Genomic DNA, 21,733 nt, shown 5'->3' with positions numbered 1-21,733 from the left:
GCCCACATCACCAGGTGTAGACAAGGATGCCGCCGTGGCAGCCAATGCCCTGGTCTCCTCCATCAGCATCCATTCACACAGGACAGAGAGAAAGAGAGGCAGTAACTATGTCTCCTCAGGCAGTGTGTTCCCCAGTGACTCAGCAACCAGAGGAGGTGGGCTTGTCCCTGGACCCAGTCATAGCTTGTTTCATCCATATCTGGGTGATTCAGAGACTCTGTCAGCCTCAAAATATGTCCTTCCGTGGCCTACCCTTGTTGGAAACCCCATCTGTAGGAGATGCTCCTTTAGACAGAGGTCTCTGGATAGACTGTGTTAGCTGGAGGGGAGAGAGGGATCCTTCATTCTTCTTTCATTGTCTAACTCATTTATTCAACATGCACAAAGGCTAAATCTCAGTCCACAACACAGGGTACAAGAAATATGGCCTTCCTCTATTTTCTTTGAATAAACTAAATTCCAACTTTGAGTCCGTGCATCACCGTGCTGGCAGGAAATTCAGTGTTGGTCATTACTGAGGCTCCTTTACATCCCCCTATCCTGGTTCTGGTCATGCAAAGGTCCTGGGGTCTTATGCAGAGTAATACGTTTTGGGAGATCTCTCTGTTCTTCTGCTCCCATCTGTGGCCACTGAGGTGCACACTGTCTGTGCCAGATGTCCCTTTACGTCCAGTGACCTGGTGGCAGGTCACTGGACGTAGGAAGCTAAGAAACCAATGTGTTGCATCCAGTCTTCCTAGGGACACCGTGGAGCATCCCCTCTGAGGCTTTATCTGTTTCCCACCAACCCGAGGACCCACCAATGCCAACTTTCTCCTCCTCCTCGCCTCTTCCCTTCCCCTCTGGGACCCTTATCTCCTCTCTGAGCTCACACAAGACTTTACATCAAGCAGCCCCAGCGTTCGGCTCTCCCAAAACTCCAGCCACCAGAGCATCTTGAGGGCTGACCAGCTGCTTGAACCGGGGATGAAGGAAGAAGCACACAGATCACAGCACCAATTACTACCTCACAAGCTCATCGTCCCAAGCACACTTATTTGCACTTTACCTTGGAAGATTTATTGGAGCAGCTGGCTGGCTCCTTGCTAACAAAGATAAGAGCAGAACCCCAGAGGAATGGGTCACGGCACGGGTATGGTTTGTGGGGTTGGCAAGGAGGTGAGGTCTTGGAAATTAAAGCTCAGTTGGAGTGGCTACGTTGAGAGGGAGGGGTTTGGAAAGGGGGTGGGGTATTTGGGAGAGGCCTGATTGGCTCAATGCTTCCCTGGCCCTGCCTGCAGCCCTGGGAAGGGTCTTGAGAGCTGCTAGGGAGAGAGAACAGCCACACGTTATGAGGAGGCCTCTGGCAGCTGTGCAAAAAGCACCGGGCTTGGAGTCCCAGAGCCCTGACTTCTGGCCTTGAACCTGCCAACTTCACTATGAGACCTTGAACAAGTCTGTCCACCAATCCCCCAAAGCCCTCCACCCACCTCCTCCAGGCCTTGGTTCTCCATCTGAAAATACAAGCATTGGGCTTCCCCTCCTATAGAGCCAGGTCCTGATTCCCTGGTGCTGATGACCACATACCTCCAACTGGGCGTCTAGCATCATCCTTGTCTTTGTTCTCCTTTGAACCCCTCCCACCATCTTGAACAGAGCTGGCCAAAGGCTGCTGTCTGCGTGGATTCTGGCCTGGAATCACAGCTCAAGGATGGCTGGGGATGGGGTGGGACACAAGCCAATCAGAAGTGGTTGCATCTCTATATGTACCATGGAATATTATTCAGTCATAAAAAAGAAGGAAATCCTGCCATTTGCGACAACGTGGATAAACCCTGAAGGCATTAGGGTAAGTGAAATAAGTTAGACAGAGAAAGACAAATACTGTATGATCTCACATTTATGTGGAATCTTAAAAACCAAACTCATAGAAAGAAAAAAAGGAAGAAAGAAGAAAAAAGAGAAAAAGAAACAGAAGAAAGGAGAAAAAACCAAAGAAAAGAAAAGAGAAAACCCAATGGAGAAGTGATGCAGGCACCCCTAGTCCTCAGACCCTCAGTATCAGGCCCAGCCATGGGCAGGGACAGGAGAGAAAGAGGCAGAGAGACAGAGATGGAGGCAGGAAAAGACAAAAAGAGACAGAATTCAGAGAGGCAGACAGAAATGAAGCTGGAAACTTAAAGAGAAGTGGAGAGAGAGAAGACAGAGCCATGTACAAGAAGAGAGAGGACAGAAAGAGAGCACGACAGATGGCACCAGGAGAAATATATGTCTTAAATGGAGGAGAGAGACTTCCCTGGTGGCCCAGTGATTAAGACTCCAAGCTCCCAATGCAGGGGGCACGGGTTCAATCACGGGTCAGGAAACTAAGATCCCGCATGATGCATGGCACGGCGCAAAAAAAAAAAGGAGGAAAGAAACATCACAGGAAGAGAGCAAGAGAGGGGTCAGAGATTCTGAGATACAGGCAGAGAAACTGAAGGAGAAATGGGCCAAGGAGAGAGAGGAGAACACACACGTGCACACACATGGTCACACACAGTCACACAGCACACACACCGTCACACACACCAAGGACAGGCCAGGAGAGGAGCTGGAAGACACAGGCTCAGCCTCTAGCCAGGAGGGCCCTTCCCACTCAGCCAGACCCCTGATGACCCCCAGAAGCCCCTCAGAAGCCCCCAGATGCTGCAGCCTGGTGAGCCCAGATGACGTCACTACAGGCTGCTCCCTTTGCCTGCTGGGCACCCAGCCCAAGTAACGCGAGTCAGTGGCCTCCTTGAGATGCTGGTACCAAAGCCCGCCGGTGCCCGTCGTGCCGTCCGCACTGCAGAACCCACATCCTCACTCCTTCCCTTCCCTGTCCCGCTCCCCCTGGCAGCCCTCCCTCCCTTCCAGGTTTTATCACTAAACCACACATCTGGTCTCTCTGTCTCAGGCTTTGTTTCTAGGGAACCTTGCCAAAGACACTCACCTCTCAGCTTCAATTCTTTCTGAAAATAGGGATAATCAGACTCACTCCTCAGAGCTGTTCTGATAATGAAATGAAAGGCAATACACAAATCACTTGATATGGGGCCTGCCTGGCATTGAGTCAGCCCTTAATAAATGCTCGTCATCACCACCATCATCATCATCATCACCAGCACAGAGGGCTGTGGGTAAGTGGGGAGACTGAGGCCAGGCAGGTCCTTCCTCTCTTCAGTGCTCTGTTTCTAGCGCAATTGGCTCCCGTGAGCTTCATGCCCATCTAGCCAACTCCCTGGAGGTCCCATGGATACTGCAAACTCAATTTGTCCAAAACTGCCCTGTCACTTCCTCCTTATACCCCAGCTTGCTTCCCCTCCAGTGCGCCCCTCCCCTCCTCCTGCCCCCAAGGAGGATAGATACTTTGTCATTTATTGATATTTCTAATGACAAGAACAGAGCCTGGAATAGAGGTGACACTCCATACATGTTTGCTGAATGAATGAGTGAATGAATGAATGAGTGAGTGAGTGAGTGAAGGGGAAACATCAACAAGGAAAGACATAACTTGCCTAAGAACACACCAAGCATGGGAAAATAAACCCAGAGCTGGGGTTCCTGCTCTCACAGCCCCCTACAGGTTAAGCCAGCAGCAGGAGCTGCTGGGGACCAGCCCGGGGCTCTCTCTGCCCCCATCCCAGGCCCTTTGAGTCTCTGAGAGCAGCCAATGTCCAGCCAATGTCCAGGGATGCTCACGGGCTCTCCTAGGAAGCTGGCGACGGGCCGTGGGGAGCTTCCGGCCACTTCTGAGTTGTCTGCGCAGGCGCTGTGCACACAGGTGGGCTCCCTGCAGGAGGGAGGTGCCTCCTTCTGTCCTGGGGCACAGGGCCGCTGAATCTCGCCTCACTGGCTTCCAGGGCCGCAGGACCCTGGGCCACGGCCCACTGCCCAGATGGGAAGACAGAGGCACAGTGGGCTCACCCAAGGTCTGAAGTCAGAAATTACAGTCACCGCTGGAGCTATTTATTCAGCCCTTTCTCTACTCCAGGCACTGGGCTGGGTGCTCTGGCCATGGGATCAACTCCTAGGCATAGAGCTTATTACCGCCACTTGAAACACAGGGGCAAGGTAGCCTAGAAAGGCCGAGCAATTCACTTAAGGTCACGCAGACTCAAGGTCGGGCCGGAACACTGTGGAATCCTGGTTGGTCCCAGAGTCAGCTGTGACACAGCTCCTGATCCCTGCGGATTTGTCCCTTGCCCTGGGGGCCTGGGCACAGGTACCCAGCTGATGCTGGGTACACAGGCGCTCCCTTCCACGGCCCTCACCCGCCCACCGGCCCTCAAAGCCCCTTTCATGGGCCTGCTCCACACCCCACTGTGGAAGCCAGACAAAACCGCTAGTGTTGGCATTATTTTTCTATTTCCAGATGGATCTGTTTTCTGGCTCCATCCAGGGCCTCCCATCACTGCGTGGGGGCTGGAGACCCAGCGCCAGGTTAATATTAGGAGGCAGCAGGAAAAAAAGGCAACCCGATGCAGCTCCTTACAGAGTTCTGGGCTGTTCCACCAGGGCAGCCTCGGGGGAATATTCCTGGGGCATTTAAGGGGGCCTGGCAGCCAGGTGGGCCGCAAGGAAAAAAGAATACTCCTTTTTTTTTTTTTTTTTTTTTTTTTTAATTTTTCAAGGAAGCTCTTCAGTGTTCCATTTGGGGCTGGGGCCCACCATGGAGTTCCCAGGTGACCTGTGGAGCTGAGTTGGACTCTCCACACACTGAACTGAAGATGGTATTTTAAAATTCAACCAGGCAGTCATTCATTTAACCAACATTTACTGAGTACCTACTACTGTCAGGTGACGCACAAAGGTATCTACTCTGGTGGAGCCCACAGCCTACTAGGGAGATGGCATTAGTCAGATCATTGCACATGTGAAGGGGCCCTTACCACTGGGATAAAGTGCTGTGGAAAAGAAGGCCCATATACAGAGGATGTCAGACTTTGGCTTTTTTTCAAACCACCCAATCTAAATGCCTGATTTTTCAAAAGAAGAAAAAGAGGCCCAGAGAGGGATAGAAACTCCTGGGTACCCAGAAAGGGTACCAGGGTCCAGAGCTGTACTCCCTCCAACTTTGGCTGGGTCATGGCAGAACGACATGGACAATGATAGAATCCTGGCAGCCTTGCCCTTGATCTTGGGGGAATATGTAAAGAAGATCAGGATATGGGGAACTTACTGACCACCATTGATGAAAGCCAAGTGTGTGAGAAAGTTGTCTCCAAAGCTCCTTAAATCTGTCTGTTAATGGAAAAGTGACTCAGTTACTGTTCCCAAAAAATCCAATCCAGCCCAAGGGCGGACATGTTTCATCCTCTTCTTGGCCTCCAACACCCAGGAACAAAATCAACAGATTTCTATGTTGTATGTTTGGTTGGGGCATAGGTGGGAATGGGGACAGGGGAGAGACGGGAGGTCCTCTGAGGCCCAGGAGAAGTATCAGGGGAGTTTGACCTGAAGCAGAGTCATCTCATGGGCGGACAGCCACTTGAAGAGCTGTCCTGTACAACAGTCCATGTGGTCTGGGTGGCCTTGGGGAAAGCTCCAGAGGTAGATTTCACCCCACCCGGAAAAGGAACTTGAGTTTCAAACAACGTACGGATAAAAATGGGGGGTGGTAATCAGCCAGGCCTGGCGGGGGTGAGGGGCAGCACAAGCAGAAATCAATGACTCTTTGGCAGGGGCTTGAGGGGAAACTTCTGGCCCGGTTGGGAGATTGGATCAGAATCCAGGGCCAAAGGAGGTCTACAGATGTTGTCACACTCAGGATCCTGGCAGGAGGCAGCACACACTGCTAAAGGGGTCAACTATGACAGCATTCAACACTCCAGGCAAAAAGACTAGCTGATAACTACTGATACTACTGTTAGTGACAGTGATTAAAAAAAAAAAATTAGAATGGAACTTCTCCGTGGAAATATTCAAAGCAAGGCATCCACAGAGGACTGGGCAGGGTCGTGGGAATCAGCCGGGGCTGGTGAAGACCTGGGGGCAGTGAGAAGCTCTTGCCATCCCAGCCTAAGGGGCAAGGGGAGGGAACGGGTTAGGGGAGTCGGGCAGGAGGTGCAGCCTTAGGAAAGCAGCCGTCGCAAAGCTACCGTAGCGCAGGGCAGAGAGGGTGCAAACACCCCAGCCTCTCTCCCCTCCTGCCCTCCGATAGCGGTGTCCCCACAAACCAAACCCATTCAGAAGTTAGGGGACAAGGGAGCCAAGGCGAGGCTGTGCAGCATGTAGACGTGAGCCTCCTGGGGCACAGGGCAGGGCAAGGAAGGGCAGGGAGTGGATGGAGGACCAGAGAGGGGGAGGAAATAACAAGATGAGACATGTTTTGATTGGTTGTTCATGTGTCCATCTTTAAAAGAAATGCCTTGGGTGGTAGAGCAATTTCCAGTTGGCCACAGGCCTCAGCACTCCCAACTGCCTTACAGTTCAACTGGCCCAGTTTACATACGTTCCCAGCTGGCCCTTGTAGGCAATTGAGCCTGTGAGCCCCGGGAAGAGGAACTCAGAGGTGCCTTCCAAACTCCCTCTGACTTCACAATTCTCGAGGAGGAAGGAGTTAGATGGAGAAGAGAGAGTCACTTGTTCAACATGTACTGAGCCCCTCCGCTGTGTTGGGACCCAGCTGGGGTTCTGGGAAACCAGTGTTTGTCAAGACAGACTGGTTTTTAACCTCAGGGATCTTACAGTCTGATGGGGGTAACATGAATTTGTTGAACAAGTATCTGGTAGGCATGGTTGGGTGTTGGGGACATAGCAACAAGTATTAATTCCCCTGCTCTTATGTTCCAGTTAGGGGAGACAGAAAATAGATCAGGAAACCCATGAACGTATAAGCTAGTTTTATAAGTACTGTGAAAAAAACCAAAGCAGGCTAAGTGGTTTGAATATGATGAGACCAACGAGGCTTGTTAAAGTTAGCCATTGCTGTGTAAAAGACAATCGCAAGCTCGGTGTTCACACAACCATTTCTATGCTCACGGATTCTGTGGGTCAGGAATTTGGGCCGAGCACAGCGGGGAGGGCTTGTCTCAGCTCCTTGAGGTCTGGGGCCTCGGCTGGGAAGACTCAGATGGCCGTGGGGGGGTGTGAGCAGGTGAGGGCTGGACTCATCTGGAAGCATCTCCATTCATGCGTGTGGTAGGCACAAGAGTGCCTGTCGCCCCCAACCAAAGATGTGCACGTCCTAATGCCTGGAGCCAGTGAGTATGCTACCTTATGTGGTAAAAAGGCTCTGAAGATGTGATTAAATTCAGGATTTTGAAGTGGTTAGAGTATCCTTGGTTACTCAGACAGGGCCAACGGAATAGTGAGAGTCTTTATAAGGGAAAGAGGGAGGCAGGAAAGTCACAGAAAGACATGTGACAAGGGAAGCGGGGGACATAGTCAGAGAGGTTAGAAGATGCTACTCTGTTAGCTTTGAAGGTGGAAGAAGGGGCCGTGAGCCAAGGAATGCAGGCGGCCTCTAGAAGCTGAAGAAAGGCAAGGATTTCCCCCAGAGCCTCCAGAAGGAATGCAGCCCAGCCAGCAGGTTGATTTTAGCCCAGTGAGATCCATTTGAGACTTGACCTCCAGAAGTGTTAAGAGAACAAATTTGCATTATCCTAAGCCACTGAGTTGGCGGTAATTTGAAAACACAGTAGCAATTAGAAGCTAATATAACATGTCTGGTGCCTTGGCTTTAGGTAACTAAAAAGTGGGCTCAGCCAGGACAGCTGACCAGATCACCCCCATATGACCTCGCCATGTGGCTTGGCTTTCCTCACAGCATGGCAGCCTCAGAGCGGTTGGACTTCCCATGGTGGTTCAAAGCTCTAAGAACAAGCGTTCCAGCAAAAAGGCAGAAGCTCCATGGCCTTTCACAGCCTAGCCTCTTAAGTCCCATTGTGTCACTTCCACCGTACACTATGGGTCAAAGCAGTCACAAGGCCACCCAGAATCAAAGAGAAGGGACAGAGACCCCACCTCTTGCTAGGAAGAGGGTCAGGAAATTTGCAGCCATGTTTTTAAAATCACCACAAGCCTAGTTCAGATAGGGTGGTCAGGGAAGGCCCCTCTGAGGAGGTGACATTTGAAGAGAGCTTGGATGAGGTGAGGGAGCTAAACAGGGTCAGAGAGTTCCAAGGAGAGGAAACAGAAGCATCAAAGCCCAGAGGTGAGAATGGGGCAGGGAAATAACCGGGCCATTTCGGTCCGTGTGACAAGCGATCAGTAGGGGCTCAAGGGGCTGTGGGAACCCAGCTGAGGGCCCTGGAACCAGTCTGAGAAGGTTCTAGAAGGAAGGGATATGTGAGCCGAGGGCTGATGATTGGGGCTGAGACGGCCCACGTTGGAGGACTTGGCAACCCCTCTTACATGCTCCCCACCCCACTTTGCAGAGGACTGAGGACTGGTCCAGGCTCCTCTCACTCCGGCCCCCCAGGGACCCCCACAGGCACAAGCAGACCTTGGTAAAGGCGTCTGCTTCCTGGGCCTTGAGTCTTCTCTTTCTGTGCCCCCTGTTGCCCATCCCTTTCCTCCCAGACATCCTTCCACAGGATCCACTAGATGAAGTCTTACCTCATTAACCCAGGGCTGGACAAGTGCACTTTCTCATGAAGGTAAACAGAGCCGGTGGGACACAGAGGGAGGCTATGTGTCACAGGCGGGAGCCTGCCTCCCAACGGATACCTCCCACGCCTGTCCCCCGCCCACCTTTCAGGGCCCAATCAAAGCTTTCTTCTCTTTGCAGCTGCAGCCAGGGAGGTGGGAGGAGGCCAAGGTCCAGCCAGTGAGAATGGAGCAGAAAACATTTCTCTGGTCTCCGGGGTCAGCACAGGAATTCCAGCCCCAGCACAGGACTTGGCATGTAGAAGATGCTCAATAAATATTCCTTGAATAAAGGAAAGAAAGAAAGACAGAGAGAGAGGGAGAGGGAGAGAAAAGAAAGGGAGGGAGGGAGGGACGGAGGAAGGAAGGAAGGAAGAAAGGAAGGAAGGAAGGAAGGGAGGAAAAGAGAGAAAGGAAGGAAGGGAGGAAGAGAGAAAAAGAAAGGAAGAATTTTTTCTCTGACACACAAGATGGTTAAAAACACAGGCCATGTTTCTATGGTCTTGGGTTCAAATCTTAGTTCAGCCTTTTACTAATTTACTGCAAGTCATTTTACCTTTCTGGGCCTCAGTTTCCTCATCTGTAAGATGCGGATAATCATGCCAACCTTACAGACTTACTGGGATGATTAAACAGGATGGTCTCCAAAAAGTGCTGATAAAGAAGATGACGATGGTGATGAAGAAGATGGTGGGTAACAGGCCTAAGCCCTCAGCACATGCCAGGCACGGCTCTGAGACCCCTCTAAGAATCAGTATGTTTCATCCTCACAACAACTCAAGGAAACATTTTGCAGATGAGGAAACTGAGGCACAGAGAGGTTAAGTAACTTGCCAAATGTCACACAGTTGATAAGTCGTATATCACGAATCCAAACCCAGGCAATGTGCCGAGCCTGTACTTGAGCTGCGTACCACAGAGGCTGGCATGTAGTAGGTGCTCATTAAGGGGCACGTCCTCTGCCCATTGGGTAACTGTCTTTGCTCTCATTGGGTAGTGAGCACTTAAAGGTGGGGCTGCTGGATCCTGCCTCCTGGTCCCCAGTCCTGGGCTGGGCCCACAGCAGTGTTGCCTGGATGGGTGTGGCACCAACAAGGGTGTCACTCTTGTCATGCCCTTTAAAGGGATAAGAGTGCTCTGAAGTCTGGCTGTCTGGAGTTGAATGTCACCACCATTTACTGGCCCCAAGCCTCAATCTCCCTAACTATCAGCAGGGAGAATCAGAGCACCCATGTCGCATGGTCTTGTGACTGAGACCAGGATGGACGACGCTTAGCAGAATAGCGGGTGAGAGCTCAGTGGACACTAGCTACTGTTACAATTATTGTTGTTGTTCTTCCATACTCCTGCCAAGTTTCCCAACAGGACCCTGGCTTTGCAAGGACCAGGCCATCCTCCTGGGCAGAGAACAGTTAACCAGGCTCTTTCTGGCGACAGGTAACTTAATTCCCATCTCAGATGCTGAGGCGGAGACCAACGCAGAGGTGAAGCTGGAATGTGAGATCAGCCCGGGGCCGCGTGCTCCCCAGGGAAATGGCCAGAGCTTTCACCCCAACTCTTTCTTCTCCCGCCTTCCAGAGCAGTGGTCATAGATACGGTGAAACAAGATCAGCCTCAAGTGGGACTGGGGTTGGGAGGGAGTTGGGAGCAGGTGGGTTGAGAGGGTGTAACACAAGCCCTCTCAGTGTCCCTCACAGACAACATTGAATCTGCCCTTTGACTTCCCCAGAGGCCCAGAGAGGTTAAGGTCCCGGGCCAGTATCACACAGCTTATCTGGCAGCCAGCTGGACTTTCTGAACTAGGAGGTCCCTAAATTCTAAAACTCTGTGATGCCCCCAGCCCAGCCCACGGTCACTTCTTAAGGGACAGAGGGTTGCAGGGTGATGATGGGGGAGTCTTTTACATGTGTCTTAGGGAGCCAGGCCAGAGCCTCCAGTGTGGGGAGGGCGGGGAGCCACCAGGCGGCGGGATCAGGTACCAGGCCCTGCTCCTTCGCTCCCCAGTGAGCATCAGTTGCTCTGAGGAGGGGAGGAGAAGCAGGACTCCAGGGATGGAAGGCACTGGAAAGCCATTTCTCTAGCGCCGGCCGAGGGCACCCCCGGGCTCAATCTCCTTTTCTCTCTGCCTGGCTTCTGGCTCCAGCCCTCTCTGGCTGCGGTCTCTGTTATTTCTCTATCCCTGTCTCTGCTGGCCTTGCTTTGCATCTCTCTGTCTCTTTCTGTTTCTCACTATATAGCTCCCTGTGTCTCTATATCCTGTTTCCCTCCCTTTCTTTTCTTGTCAGTCTCTCCCCATGTATCTCCCCGTTTCTGCCTCTCCTGCATGTCTCTCTCCTGTCCAAGGCCTCTCTCTCTCCCTGCCTGTTTCTCTCTCATTTCTGCCTCTCCTCCTCTCCCTCCTCTTCCTCTCCCTCCTCCCCTTCCTCTACCTGCTCCTCTTCCTCCTTCTCCATTTCCCCTCTGCCCTATCATCCAACTCATCTGGGACAGAGAACGGATCTGGGTAGGAGAGTGACACAGCAGGGCTGGCAGGTAGGCTGGAGGAGGGGAGGGCAGGGCAAGCACACAAGAGGCTACTGCAAAGGTCCGGGCGGGCAAGGGCAAAGTCTAAGCCCCGTGAAAGCCACGGGTGGAGGAGAGGACGGTTCTGAGAATGACTGTAAGGGAGGGGGGCCTCGATGATGCTGTGGGGCCTGGGAGAAGGGCCAGTAGCCGGGAGAACTTCCAGGAGGGGAGACGAGGAAGGGAGGGCGGGGAGTGGCGTGGAGGGACAAGAAGGGGCAGATGTTGAGACCTGAGGCCAGCTTGGAGAGAGCATTGAACGCTGACCAAGAGCCTGGACTTCAGCCCGTGGGGCGGTGGCTTTTTATGTGAATCTGATGAAACTCCAGAGCTCTCCCCTGACAACTGTATATGCCCGATGTCTGGCACCCAGGTCAAGGCTTCCGGGACACTTTGAAGTTCTTCCATGAGCCACAGACACCCCAGAATATGAAGCTGGTTCCAGGCACTGGGGAGCCACGGAGGGTTTTTGAGCTGAGGAGATGGCAGACACGGAGCTGTAGGAAGGTCACTCTGCAGCAGTGTGGCCTTAACTGTGCAGCAGAGAGGCCTCTGGCAGCCTGGCCCACCAGGCCTAGGGCCTCCCAGCGTGTCCCCTGCTTCCTGGAGACCCTGCAGGCTGCTTGGACCTAACATAGGGGAGTGGGTCCAAGCCCTGAGCCAGGGTGGCTGCAGCCCAGGAAGCTAAGCGTCAGAGGGAAGGGCTGAGGCCCTCTCCTCACTGCTGCCAAGAACCCTTGGTCCTAAGTGCCTGGGCCTGGCCCAGGAAGACTGGGCCCTCACAGCCATTTGGATGATCAGCCCGGGGACCTGAGACAGTAGCCCTGCTCTGCCAGGCTCAGCCTAGTCTGGTCCCTTCCTTCCTACCCGCCCGCCCGCTCACCTGCCTCCTGTCTTGGATGCCCTGGGTTGAGTCTCTGCCTCCTCAGACAACGTCCATTTAGGCAGGAGGCAGGCCCAGTGTGGGTGTTGTCCTCACCCTGCCAGCTGGGCCAGCCTGGAGTTTTCAGCAGTGACCTTAGTTTGCTGTTCCAACACCCACTGCACAGATGGGGAGCCTGAGTCCAAGAGAGAGCTGAGATTTGCCCACTTATTCTCCTGCAGGTTGGTAACCCAGGCAGGCCCCCAGGCTTTCAGCCCCAGGGCTCTCCTGCCTGTGCTGAAAGGACAGTCCTCCAGTGCCTGCACATCACCTTAGGGCCCCATCACCTAAAAAGCCCAGGTCCTATCCCAGCTATGCCCTCCACTGAGGCTGCCTGAGCCAGTTGGAGCGGAACTCGTTGCTATTGCCGTAGCTACCATTTATTAAGTGCCTACTATGTGCCAGACACTTGACATCATGACCCACCATGTAGGTGACAAGTTACCACATTGTGTAGATGAGGAAGCTGAGGCTCAGAGGAGGAAAGTAAGTTGCCCGTGCTTATCCTGCTAGTAACTGACAGAGCCAAGATTAGGACCCAGGTGTGCCCAACTGCAAAGCCCAGGCCTTTCTTCCGTGCCACATCCCTTTCTCTTCCTGTCATACAAAAGGGGCATCAATTTGGCTTCCCTAGAAACTTGGGAGACCCAGGAATCTGTCCCTAAAACCAGAGGTCCAGGCGCCCACCTGGCTCCCAGAAGACCAGCCAGGAGTCAGCTTTAGAAGCCAGGGAGGCTCTCAGCTGCTCCCTTTCCTTTAGCAGAAGAACCGCAGGGCAGCAGGAGATGCCCGTGAACCTGGTCTCCAGGGTTCTAGCTCTGCCATTGACTTGCTGTGTGTCATGGCCTCACCGACTCCCCTCTCGGGCTGAGCCTCTGTCTCCCCGTCTCAATCTGGAGGAGCTGGGATCACGGCTCCCAGAGGGCCATGCCAGCCCGAGTGCCTGCAATTCCTTGGCTAGAAGGAGGTACCTTGGTGCCCTCTGGGCAGAAGCTTTGCCAAGCTAAGGGTTTGGCATGCCATCTTTGCCTGCTCTGTTCGAAGGTGACTGTCTTATTCCAACAAGGAGCCACCCCCAGGGTGGCCCACTCCAAGCCCCAGTGACTCACTTACAGAGTGAGGGGCAGGCGGGCGGGAGCTCTCTCTGTGGCTCTTGGCGTCTAGTGGAGCCCACGGTCCCACGAGCCCACGCCGAGCGGGAACTTGTGTCAACCACTGGCTCCTATAAATCGCAGGGCTAGGACAAGGTGGGACTGTCGGCGGCCTTCAGAGAGAAAGCGCAGCCTGTGTGCTCTGGGGAGCTGACCCGGGGGGACCCTGGCCCTGCTCGGCGGCGTTAATGAGCCCTGCATCTTGTGCCATCCTCAACCACTAGCTGATGCTGACACAGCAGTTCGGCTGCGCGAGAGAGCGCGTGTGTGTTCCAAGGCTAGCAAACGCTCAAGTTTTCCGATTCGGAAAAATCCGTTCAAAGAAAGGAAAATTGAGGATGAGGAGTTGAAGATAGCTTGATTCGTGTTTCCTCAGTCTGAGACTCAACTGGTTCACAGCAGACTATCTCCCTGGATGTCTAACAGAGGAAACCCAGGCTCAAAGAAGGCTGGGCCCCAGGGGGGAGGGCCATGGCAGGGCCAGAATGGACATGTGACCTTTTATCTCCCAGCCCAGAGCTCTGACCATCCTGCCGTCCTGCCCCCCTCCGCCAGGGGCCAGCTCTACCCTTGGCCCCGGTGGAGTGTGCATCCTGGACTTCTCTGACCCTGATTTGGACTCAACGTCTTCCCCTCTCTGAACCACAGCATCAACAGACGCTTCTACTAGGAGGCTTCCCAGGTGGGGCACCCAGAGCCCTGCCTTCAAAGAATTTATCATCTTCCTAAGGAGACAGAAGGGAATTCAGGAGTAAAACCAGAAAAATAATAATGACCAATGCTTACATGGTACTTACTCTGCACCAGACAGTTCTGTTCTAAGGGTTTTTCATGTGTTAACTCATTTAATCCTCACAACAACCTATAAAGTATTGTCAGTCCCATTTTACAGATAAAGAAACTGAGGCACCCTGAGGTTAAATAACTTCCCCTTGGTCACACAGCTAGAAATCTGTGTAGCCTGTTTCTTGAGTCCACACCACCAAAGAAGATACCACGTGACAAGTTTTAGCTCCTCCTCGGTGCCAGGCACCATCCTCAGTACTGGGGACACAGTGGTGGAAAGAAGAGACAAGGAACTTGCCATTCTTCCTTCATTCACTCATCCATCCATCACCCATCCACCGCCCATCCATCATCCATTCATCATCCATCCATCATCCAAATATCATCCATCCACCATTCATCTATCATCCATCCATCCAATTGTCATCCATCCATCTGTGTCTATTTTTACTCACTACGGTATCCCTCATGCTCGGCACAGTGCCTGGCACATAATCCTCAACCAATATTTGTTGAAGGAATGAAGACAGATTTGGGCCATGCCCAAGAGCTCTGGGTTCGAGTCTTTTACCCTCTCTCAGTCCAGCCCAGTGGGTAGTGAACACTGCCCTACTCACCTCACAGGATTCTTGCGAGGCTCTAATGGTGAGTAGACAAGTGCTTTGCAAACTGTAAAGGGCTGTGAAGACATAGTCAGCATCAGGCTGTTGAGCTGCTGTGCGGGCGCCGAGGCCTGCAGAGCTGGGTCTCTCTCAGGTCTGGCTGGTGAGACCTGTTAGACGCTTCCCCTTGGCCTGCCAAGAGGCCCAGAAAGGAAAGGAAATTGACATTTAACGAGCATCCGCGATGTGCCAGGGCTTCACACACTTTAACCCTCTCTTCTCTTTTCTTGTACAGATCAAAGAAATGGAAGCCCAGAGAGGTCTGTCATTTGCGTAAGGTCACACAGCCAATGAGGAGCAGAGTCCAGGTTTGAGCCTGAGGCTGTGAGCCCCAAAACTTGTGCTTGTGACGGTAGCCCACACCACCTCCCTTTAAAGGGATGCTGCTGCCTCCCTGCATTCCAAATATCCTTAAGTTCCCCACTGTTCAAGGTCACAGAGCCAGCTCCTGGCAGGGTCTTTAAAAAAATGTTTCCATTCAGTTTTTGCATTGATGATTATTTCCTTTTTGCTTTATAGGAATTTCCCCCCTTTTATTTGTAAAGAAAAGCCAGTGTTAATGTTCTCCCACACATAGGTTAACCCTTGTCTGACAGAGGTGGATTCTGGGCAGCCATTTTGGAGAGGGGATGGAAGGTCAGCCGCTTGCCAGGGCTTCCTGCAGGGCCTTTTCTCAGACCCTCGCGATAGTTCACACTCAGGTGTGGCTGTGCTGCCTAACGTCACCCGTGGCAGAAGCCCCTGACTCCCAATTTACCAGCTTCCTATGACCCTCAGCGTGGGGCAGCCTTCTAGGACCCAAGCAGAAACCATGCCCTGAAACCTAGAGGCCAGGGAACAGTCTTCCTGGAGACTCTACTCTTGTACCGCAGGCTGGGACAGAAAAAGAAACACTCACAGCCACTGTCCTGGGCCACCCACCGAGGGCCTGGCACAGCAGTGGGCACCTCACCAACATCCTCTCTTTGTGTCTTCTCAGCAGGAGGGGTTGGTCTCAATAACCCCATTTTACAATGGAAAGGGAAGCTGAGGCTCAGAGAGGCAAAGTCACCTGCCCAAGGCCGCACAGCTGGCCAGGGGCAAATTGGGCGTAAGACAGGACCCTTGTTTATAAGTTGCTTTAAGTCAGGGGGCTAAAAATAAAACATTGTGCACTTGAAATGACAAGGTACCTCCTCTGGGCCAGCCACCGTCCGCAGTCCTGGGGACCTGGTGCAACAAGGAACTGGTGGAAGCAAGCCCCAGTTCTGCTAAAGACTTGCCGAGTGACCTTGAGTGGGTCACTCTCCTTCTCTGAGCCCAGAATTTGCCCTGTGTGAGCTGAGTGGGTCGAGGGTCTGAGTCTTTTATGCTCTTTCTCATAAGTTGTTTGGGTAACAATTTGTAAGGTAGAATTTAGGGGGCAGGGGAAAATGGCTGTGCTTTGTGGAGTAGTGCTGCAGTATGGCTGAAAGTTACTGAAAAGCTCTCTTCCTGCCACTCAGAGACCCCATTACCAACAACCCAAGGGGCAAAATTCCCAGAGGAGTTAAGGTAGCTGGGATTAAAACACTCCATTCCTGACCCGCATCACCATGTGGGGGGGCCGAACAGAAGAACTGCAAGCCCCGGGCCAGATACCAATGGGAAGCAGGGACGGCACCAGGCCTTCCACGCCAGTGGACGGTGGATGGTGGACGGTGGGTGGGATGCTCTCTGAGCTCCGACACCAGCGGCTCCTCCCCCGCCCTTCTCCTGGGCAGCCCCTCACCCCAAGACACAGCGCCCCGGTGCCCCCAGCCCCTCAGCGGAGGCTCCCCCTGTCGTTGGCTCCAGTTCCAGCAGGCTGGCCATTTAAGGCTCCACCTCACCCCTTTAAATTCTATTTTTTCAAACCACATTCTTGAACTTGGCAGATAACGTGGCAGCCCGACAAGAGCCCTATTTACTCGGAGAGCCGTGAATGGGCCCTTTATAACAAGCTTCATTAATATTTCTACCTATTGGCCAGCTCTCCGTTTCCTCCCCCTATACAAACAGATTCTCCACACAGAAAGACTTTTCAAATGCTCTTGTTGACTTTCCCCAAATAGGGAGGGTAGCCGGGCTGGCCAGGGTGTGTGTGTGTGAGTATGTGTGCAGGAGAGGGGGCGTCTGTGGGCGTGCGCCCGCCAGCCTGGTGCAGGAAGGAAAGAGGCCCAGTATTCATGGGCAGGGGCGGGCAGCCCGGGTGAGTCCAGGTATGCTGCAGCTCACAAAGACACACTGAGCCCAGCCTGCACCGTGAATTCCAGAGCCGTGGCCGGGGGAGCTGGACGCTCCCTCCTCAGCCCCTGCTGCCGGGCCGGGTGACCCTAGGCAAGTCCCTTACTCACTCTGGGCCTCACTGTTCTTATTTGTCAGTTGGGTCCACACCCTGTCACTCAAAGTGTGGTCCATGCAGCAGCAGCAGCGTCGCTTGAGAGATGCAGATTCTCCGGCCAGATGCGCTGGAGCAGAATCTGCATCTTAAGATCCCCGAGGGATATGCGTGCACAATGAGGTTTCAGAAGCATCAGATCTACGGCACGTGCCCCTCTGCCACCACCAGCGCTGTTCTATGGCTCACAGGCCATCACAGACCTTAAACATCATTGAGCCACCAAGGCTATTTTGTTCGCTACATGGCGACCACAGGCCTGGCCCGTGGTGAGGGCTCAGGAAATAAATGAACAAACAGAAAGTGCATTGTCAAAGTCCAAAGCCTTGTGCTAGTGACAGAAATTCTTCCTCTTCAGCATTTGAGAACTTGTGAAGAACAGCCTGCTCTGTCATTCGGAAGGTCACACAGCATTGAAAGGGATCGTCAAATATTGCAACGGATGGGGTGAGCTTGCTGTCTTTTGGAGATATGCAAGCAGAGGCTGGAGGGCCTGTGAGGGCGCAGAGCCCCACGTGTAAAGGACGTGCCTCTGGGGCTGAGGAAGAACCACTGCAGAGAATGTGGCGTGATCACTGCGCTTGCTTACGGGGGCATGGTGGCAACTTGGAGAGAGGCAGAGCCACGTCTTCAACTGATGATGCCCTCAGTGAGGACGTGGGCAAATGCCTTCACTTCCTTTCCATTTGTTCACGTGATGAATGTTTTTCCAAACTGTCTGGCTGTCTGCTGGACCTTGGGGACATGATGGTTAATAAAACAGACTTTGTCCTTGTCCTCATGGGGGAGAGAGACCATCAACAAGTAGATTAAAAATTAAATTCAAATGCTGAGGAGGAAGCAGAGGAGGGTGAGAGACAAGCTGGGGGTGGTTGGAGGGAACTTATTAGCCAGGGAAGTCAGGGAAGACATCACTGAAAGCTGAGCTTTTAAATTTAAACCTGAAGACAGAGGAGCCAACCATGTGAGGAGCTGAAGAAAGGGTGCTCTCAGCAGAGGGAACAGCACGTGCTAAGGTCCTGAGGCAGGCAGTGTTTAGTGCTTTGCAAAGGGTCAGGGTGGCAATAGCATTCCACACGCAAGGGGGAGAGGGATCTGTGATGGGTGGCAATTTCCCAGACCTGCTGGGAGGAAGGATGGCACAGAGTAGGTGCTCAGAGCATAACGTGTTGGCTTTTAATCCATCTTCAGGCCTCTGTGACTGCTTCAGGCCCCTATCAGGACGGCTGCCTGCTCTTTCCATCTCTCAGGAGCAGCCCAGGAAGTACCCAGCCTGGGCCACGGCCCAGGATGGGGTCAGCTGACCTGGAGGGGGTTGAATGAGCTGCCTGTGTGTGTCTTGGCTACCTACATCTTACCTTTTGGGGGAGGGGTGGCCTGCCCAGCTTTGGCTAGCCTAGATGGCTTGGACAGAAATCCCTGACCCCCTGCCTAGGTCTCAGCAGCCAAAGGCCAGACCCTCTCAGGAACACAGAAGCCTCTGGCCAGCCCACACCCCACTCCCTGGCCAGCCCTTAAGTACCAGGCTGGAAATAACCAGTTCTCTCCGCCCCTAGGGGCCATGGGCTCACCCACCACAGGGGCTGGAGTGGCTGGACAGAGTGAGGCAGGACGGCTGTCCCGAGAGAGGCCTCTTGGATTCTCCCAGCTGGGAGGCCCTACGCTCAGGCTCTGGGGGGATGGGGTGGGGAATTCAAATCCTGGATTTGCCACTGACCCCCCAGGAGTGCTTCAAAAGCTGCCTTAGCAATCTGAGCCTCAGCTTTCTTATCCATGAAATGGAGTTGATCACTCCCTCTGAGGGTCACTGTGAGAAAATAATATGATAGATGTGTGAGTTTTGTAAACTGGGAAGTGTAATGCACATCGAAGAGTTAATGGCTGGGAGGAATAGTTCACGTCATATTCGAGGTCATGAAAAGACAGTTCTGGCGTACAGTCCCAACTCTAACCTCTGGATAGATCACAGAACTTCTGAGAGTCTCAGTTTCCCCAGCTATAACATCTGGACCCTTGTCCTGACCTCAGTGTTGTTACGAGAATCCAATTAGTTCGAACAATGTAGGCATTGAGCACCTACTATGTACCTTGTTCACAGCATTCTAGATGTCTTGCAGAGGGGAAGGGCCCCTTTCCTTCTTCAACTTCAGGGAATCCTTTCCTGAGACTTCAAGATAATCCAAGATGTACTCAGGAAACCATCAAAGGATGGGGAGAAGAAGACTTCTAGGTCTCAAACTTGGCCCCCAGAGTCAAGTTGCTGGTCAAGAACCTGTCTCATTTTCTTACTCTCCCTGTGACTTTGGCCAAGTTACTTAGCTTCTGCAAGCCTCAGTTTCCCCATCCATAAAGTAGGGAGATTATTAATACCACAGCGGGCTGTTGCTGTGATTAAATTACATCAATTGATAGCTGAGCTCAGTTCTTGGCCCACTGTGTTTGATTCATCACGTTTGCTGCTATTAGAAGTAGCAGTAAATAGAAGTTGGTTGTTGTAGTAGTAACAGTCGTAAAATAGTAGTAGTATAAATACTAGTAGTAGCAGTAGAGGTGATGATATAAGTAATAATAGTAATAGTAGTCACAGTACTGGTAGTAGCAATAGTATTAAGAAGTACCAGTAGTACTAATAGTAGCAGTAGCAGAAGTACTGGTACTGCAAGGACTGGTGGTGGTAGTAGGAGTAGAAGTGCTGGTTGTACTAATAAACAGTGATAGCAATAGTAGTAGAAGTAGTAGTGGACGTACTAGTATGATGCTAGTAATAGTAGTGCCAAAAGAGAGAGTTAAGACTGAGAGAATTCAGTCCCTTTTAATTCTGGGGAGATGGGACAGGGTCTAGTTTATGGAAATTGGAAAGGAGAAGGGTCCAGAGAGATGAGGTTGACAAGAAATGAAGGGGTGCAGGGCCCCAGAAATTGGTGCTCATCAAATCCTCTTAGGCTTGGTGAGAGAATATGATTCTGTTTCAGGGACAGTGTCTTGGGGTCGGGGGCTGGGCTGTCTCCCCCCTCCAGCTCCCCCAGGGAGGCAGGGACAGTGTTTGCTCCCAGAAATCCCAGAGCCCTGGAGGAAGCAGGGTCTTGGGTGCCTCTGGTCCACTGTCCTCTACACACACTGAGGCTGTGTGTGTGTGTGTGTGTGTGTGTGCGCGCGTGCGTGCGCGCGTCTCTCCCTTGGGTCACAAGAGTAGGGAATGATGACTTTGTGGCCTCGGGAGACGTGCTTCCTGCTGCTTCAGTGGGCCAGCTTTGAGGGTTTGGCGGCTAGGCTTATGTGGAAGCTGCAGCTTCGTGTTCCAGCTCCTCAGCTGCCAGAGGGGCGAGTCAGCAGTGGGGCCTGGCACCCACCCAGGCAGGAACTCAGCGGCCTCATGCTGATAAGGTGGGTGGGGCTTCCTGAGAAGAGCTTGAATAATTTCAAGGAGGGGCACTAGGACATCATCCCCAGGCTCTGCTCATCTGGAAGAGTGAGTGAAGATGCGTTTCTAGCCAGAACCATTACACGGGCTTCCACGGAAACTTCTATCTTCTGGCAGTTTGAGTATGATCCCACCAAACTCCCTGGCCTTTGATCCCACTAAGCAACAGTTTGCTCTTCAACTTGTCCCACTGCTGGGCCTTTGCTCGTGCTGTTCCCTTTGCCTGAAATGTTCTTCTCCTCCTTTCTGCCTATCCCAATTTCTACACATTTTTAAAGCCTGTCTGAATGCTACCTCCTCCAGGAAATCTTTCCAGATTCCCCAGCCCTTGCTCTCTGGTCAGGATCCACTTTCCTCGCCGGTGTTCCCATGGCATTCGGTTCCAGCTGCTATGAGTAGTTCAGTTTAAGAGACATGCCTGGATTCACCAACCAGTCCCTGCCCTCAGAGAACTTAGAGTTCTCCCAGGCAGACAGATGTTGCTGCCCCATCACTACCCCCACTAGATGGGTTCAGGTCCTGGGGCTGGTAGTTGTGGGAGGGTGTGGGTCCTTAGAGGAGGGCTCCCATGCCAATCCAGGAGGACTTCCTGGGAGAGGATGCAGCTTCTCTATGCTCAACCAAACAACACCAACGACACAGTGGATCGTTAGCACATAGTTTGTGACCTGGCACACAGTGGGTGCTTTGAATGTGCTTAACTCACATTCAAATTCAATGTGCAGCTTCGCCTCACACATTGGACAGCTTTCTGTCACCTGTGTAGAGGAAATCTAGCAAGGAAGAAAAATCTGGAAAACTGTTAATGGATCCCATGGTCCCTGCAGGCAGGGCCTATGGACAGTTCTGCTCTTTTCCATGAGTTCAGTGGATTCTAAGCTAGAAAAGAGGGAATCTCGGGCAGCAATGAGATGGCTTATCCAGAAGTCTGGTCCCAAGAGAAGGGCAGATGTTCTAGATAAAACAGACACAAGGTCTCAAAATGCCCATCAGGATCTGAGAAATCACTCTACCAGAACATAGCCCAACACACACACTGAGTGGGATGACTTGGTCATCAAGAACAATTGAAAGCCGAAGTTGTCAATCCTGGCTGTGCATTAAAACCATCTGGAGTGCTTTGGAAACACTGATGCCTGGTCCCCACCCCCAAACCAATTAATCAGAATCTCTGTGGGTGCGGCCTGGAGTCCCCAGGTGATTTTGATGCCAGGGGAGGAGCTCCACTGCCTTAAAGTA

The 21,733-nt window shown here is 52.6% G+C and overlaps 1 long non-coding RNA gene across 3 annotated transcripts in view; it reads right to left on the bottom strand.

The window, feature by feature from the left end:
• The window catches only part of LOC118896830, a 33,661-nt gene that overhangs the window by 6,332 nt on the left and 5,596 nt on the right, over positions 1-21,733 (bottom strand). For 2 of the 3 annotated variants that reach the window (XR_005020301.1, XR_005020300.1), the window contains exons 3-6: positions 14,631-14,807; positions 8,698-8,875; positions 5,183-5,244; positions 1,567-1,694 (exon numbers count right to left, since the gene is read on the bottom strand). This is a non-coding gene — a long non-coding RNA (uncharacterized LOC118896830). The remainder of the gene's footprint in view (positions 1-1,566; positions 1,695-5,182; positions 5,245-8,697; positions 8,876-14,630; positions 14,808-21,733) is intronic. The other variant, XR_005020302.1, reaches the window with a different exon arrangement.

This window comes from Balaenoptera musculus, chromosome 6 (assembly GCF_009873245.2).
Source record: "Balaenoptera musculus isolate JJ_BM4_2016_0621 chromosome 6, mBalMus1.pri.v3, whole genome shotgun sequence".
Taxonomy (NCBI): domain Eukaryota; kingdom Metazoa; phylum Chordata; class Mammalia; order Artiodactyla; family Balaenopteridae; genus Balaenoptera; species Balaenoptera musculus.
The sequence above is the reverse complement of the archived record's forward strand: the minus strand, read 5'-3'. Positions and strand labels throughout refer to the sequence as shown.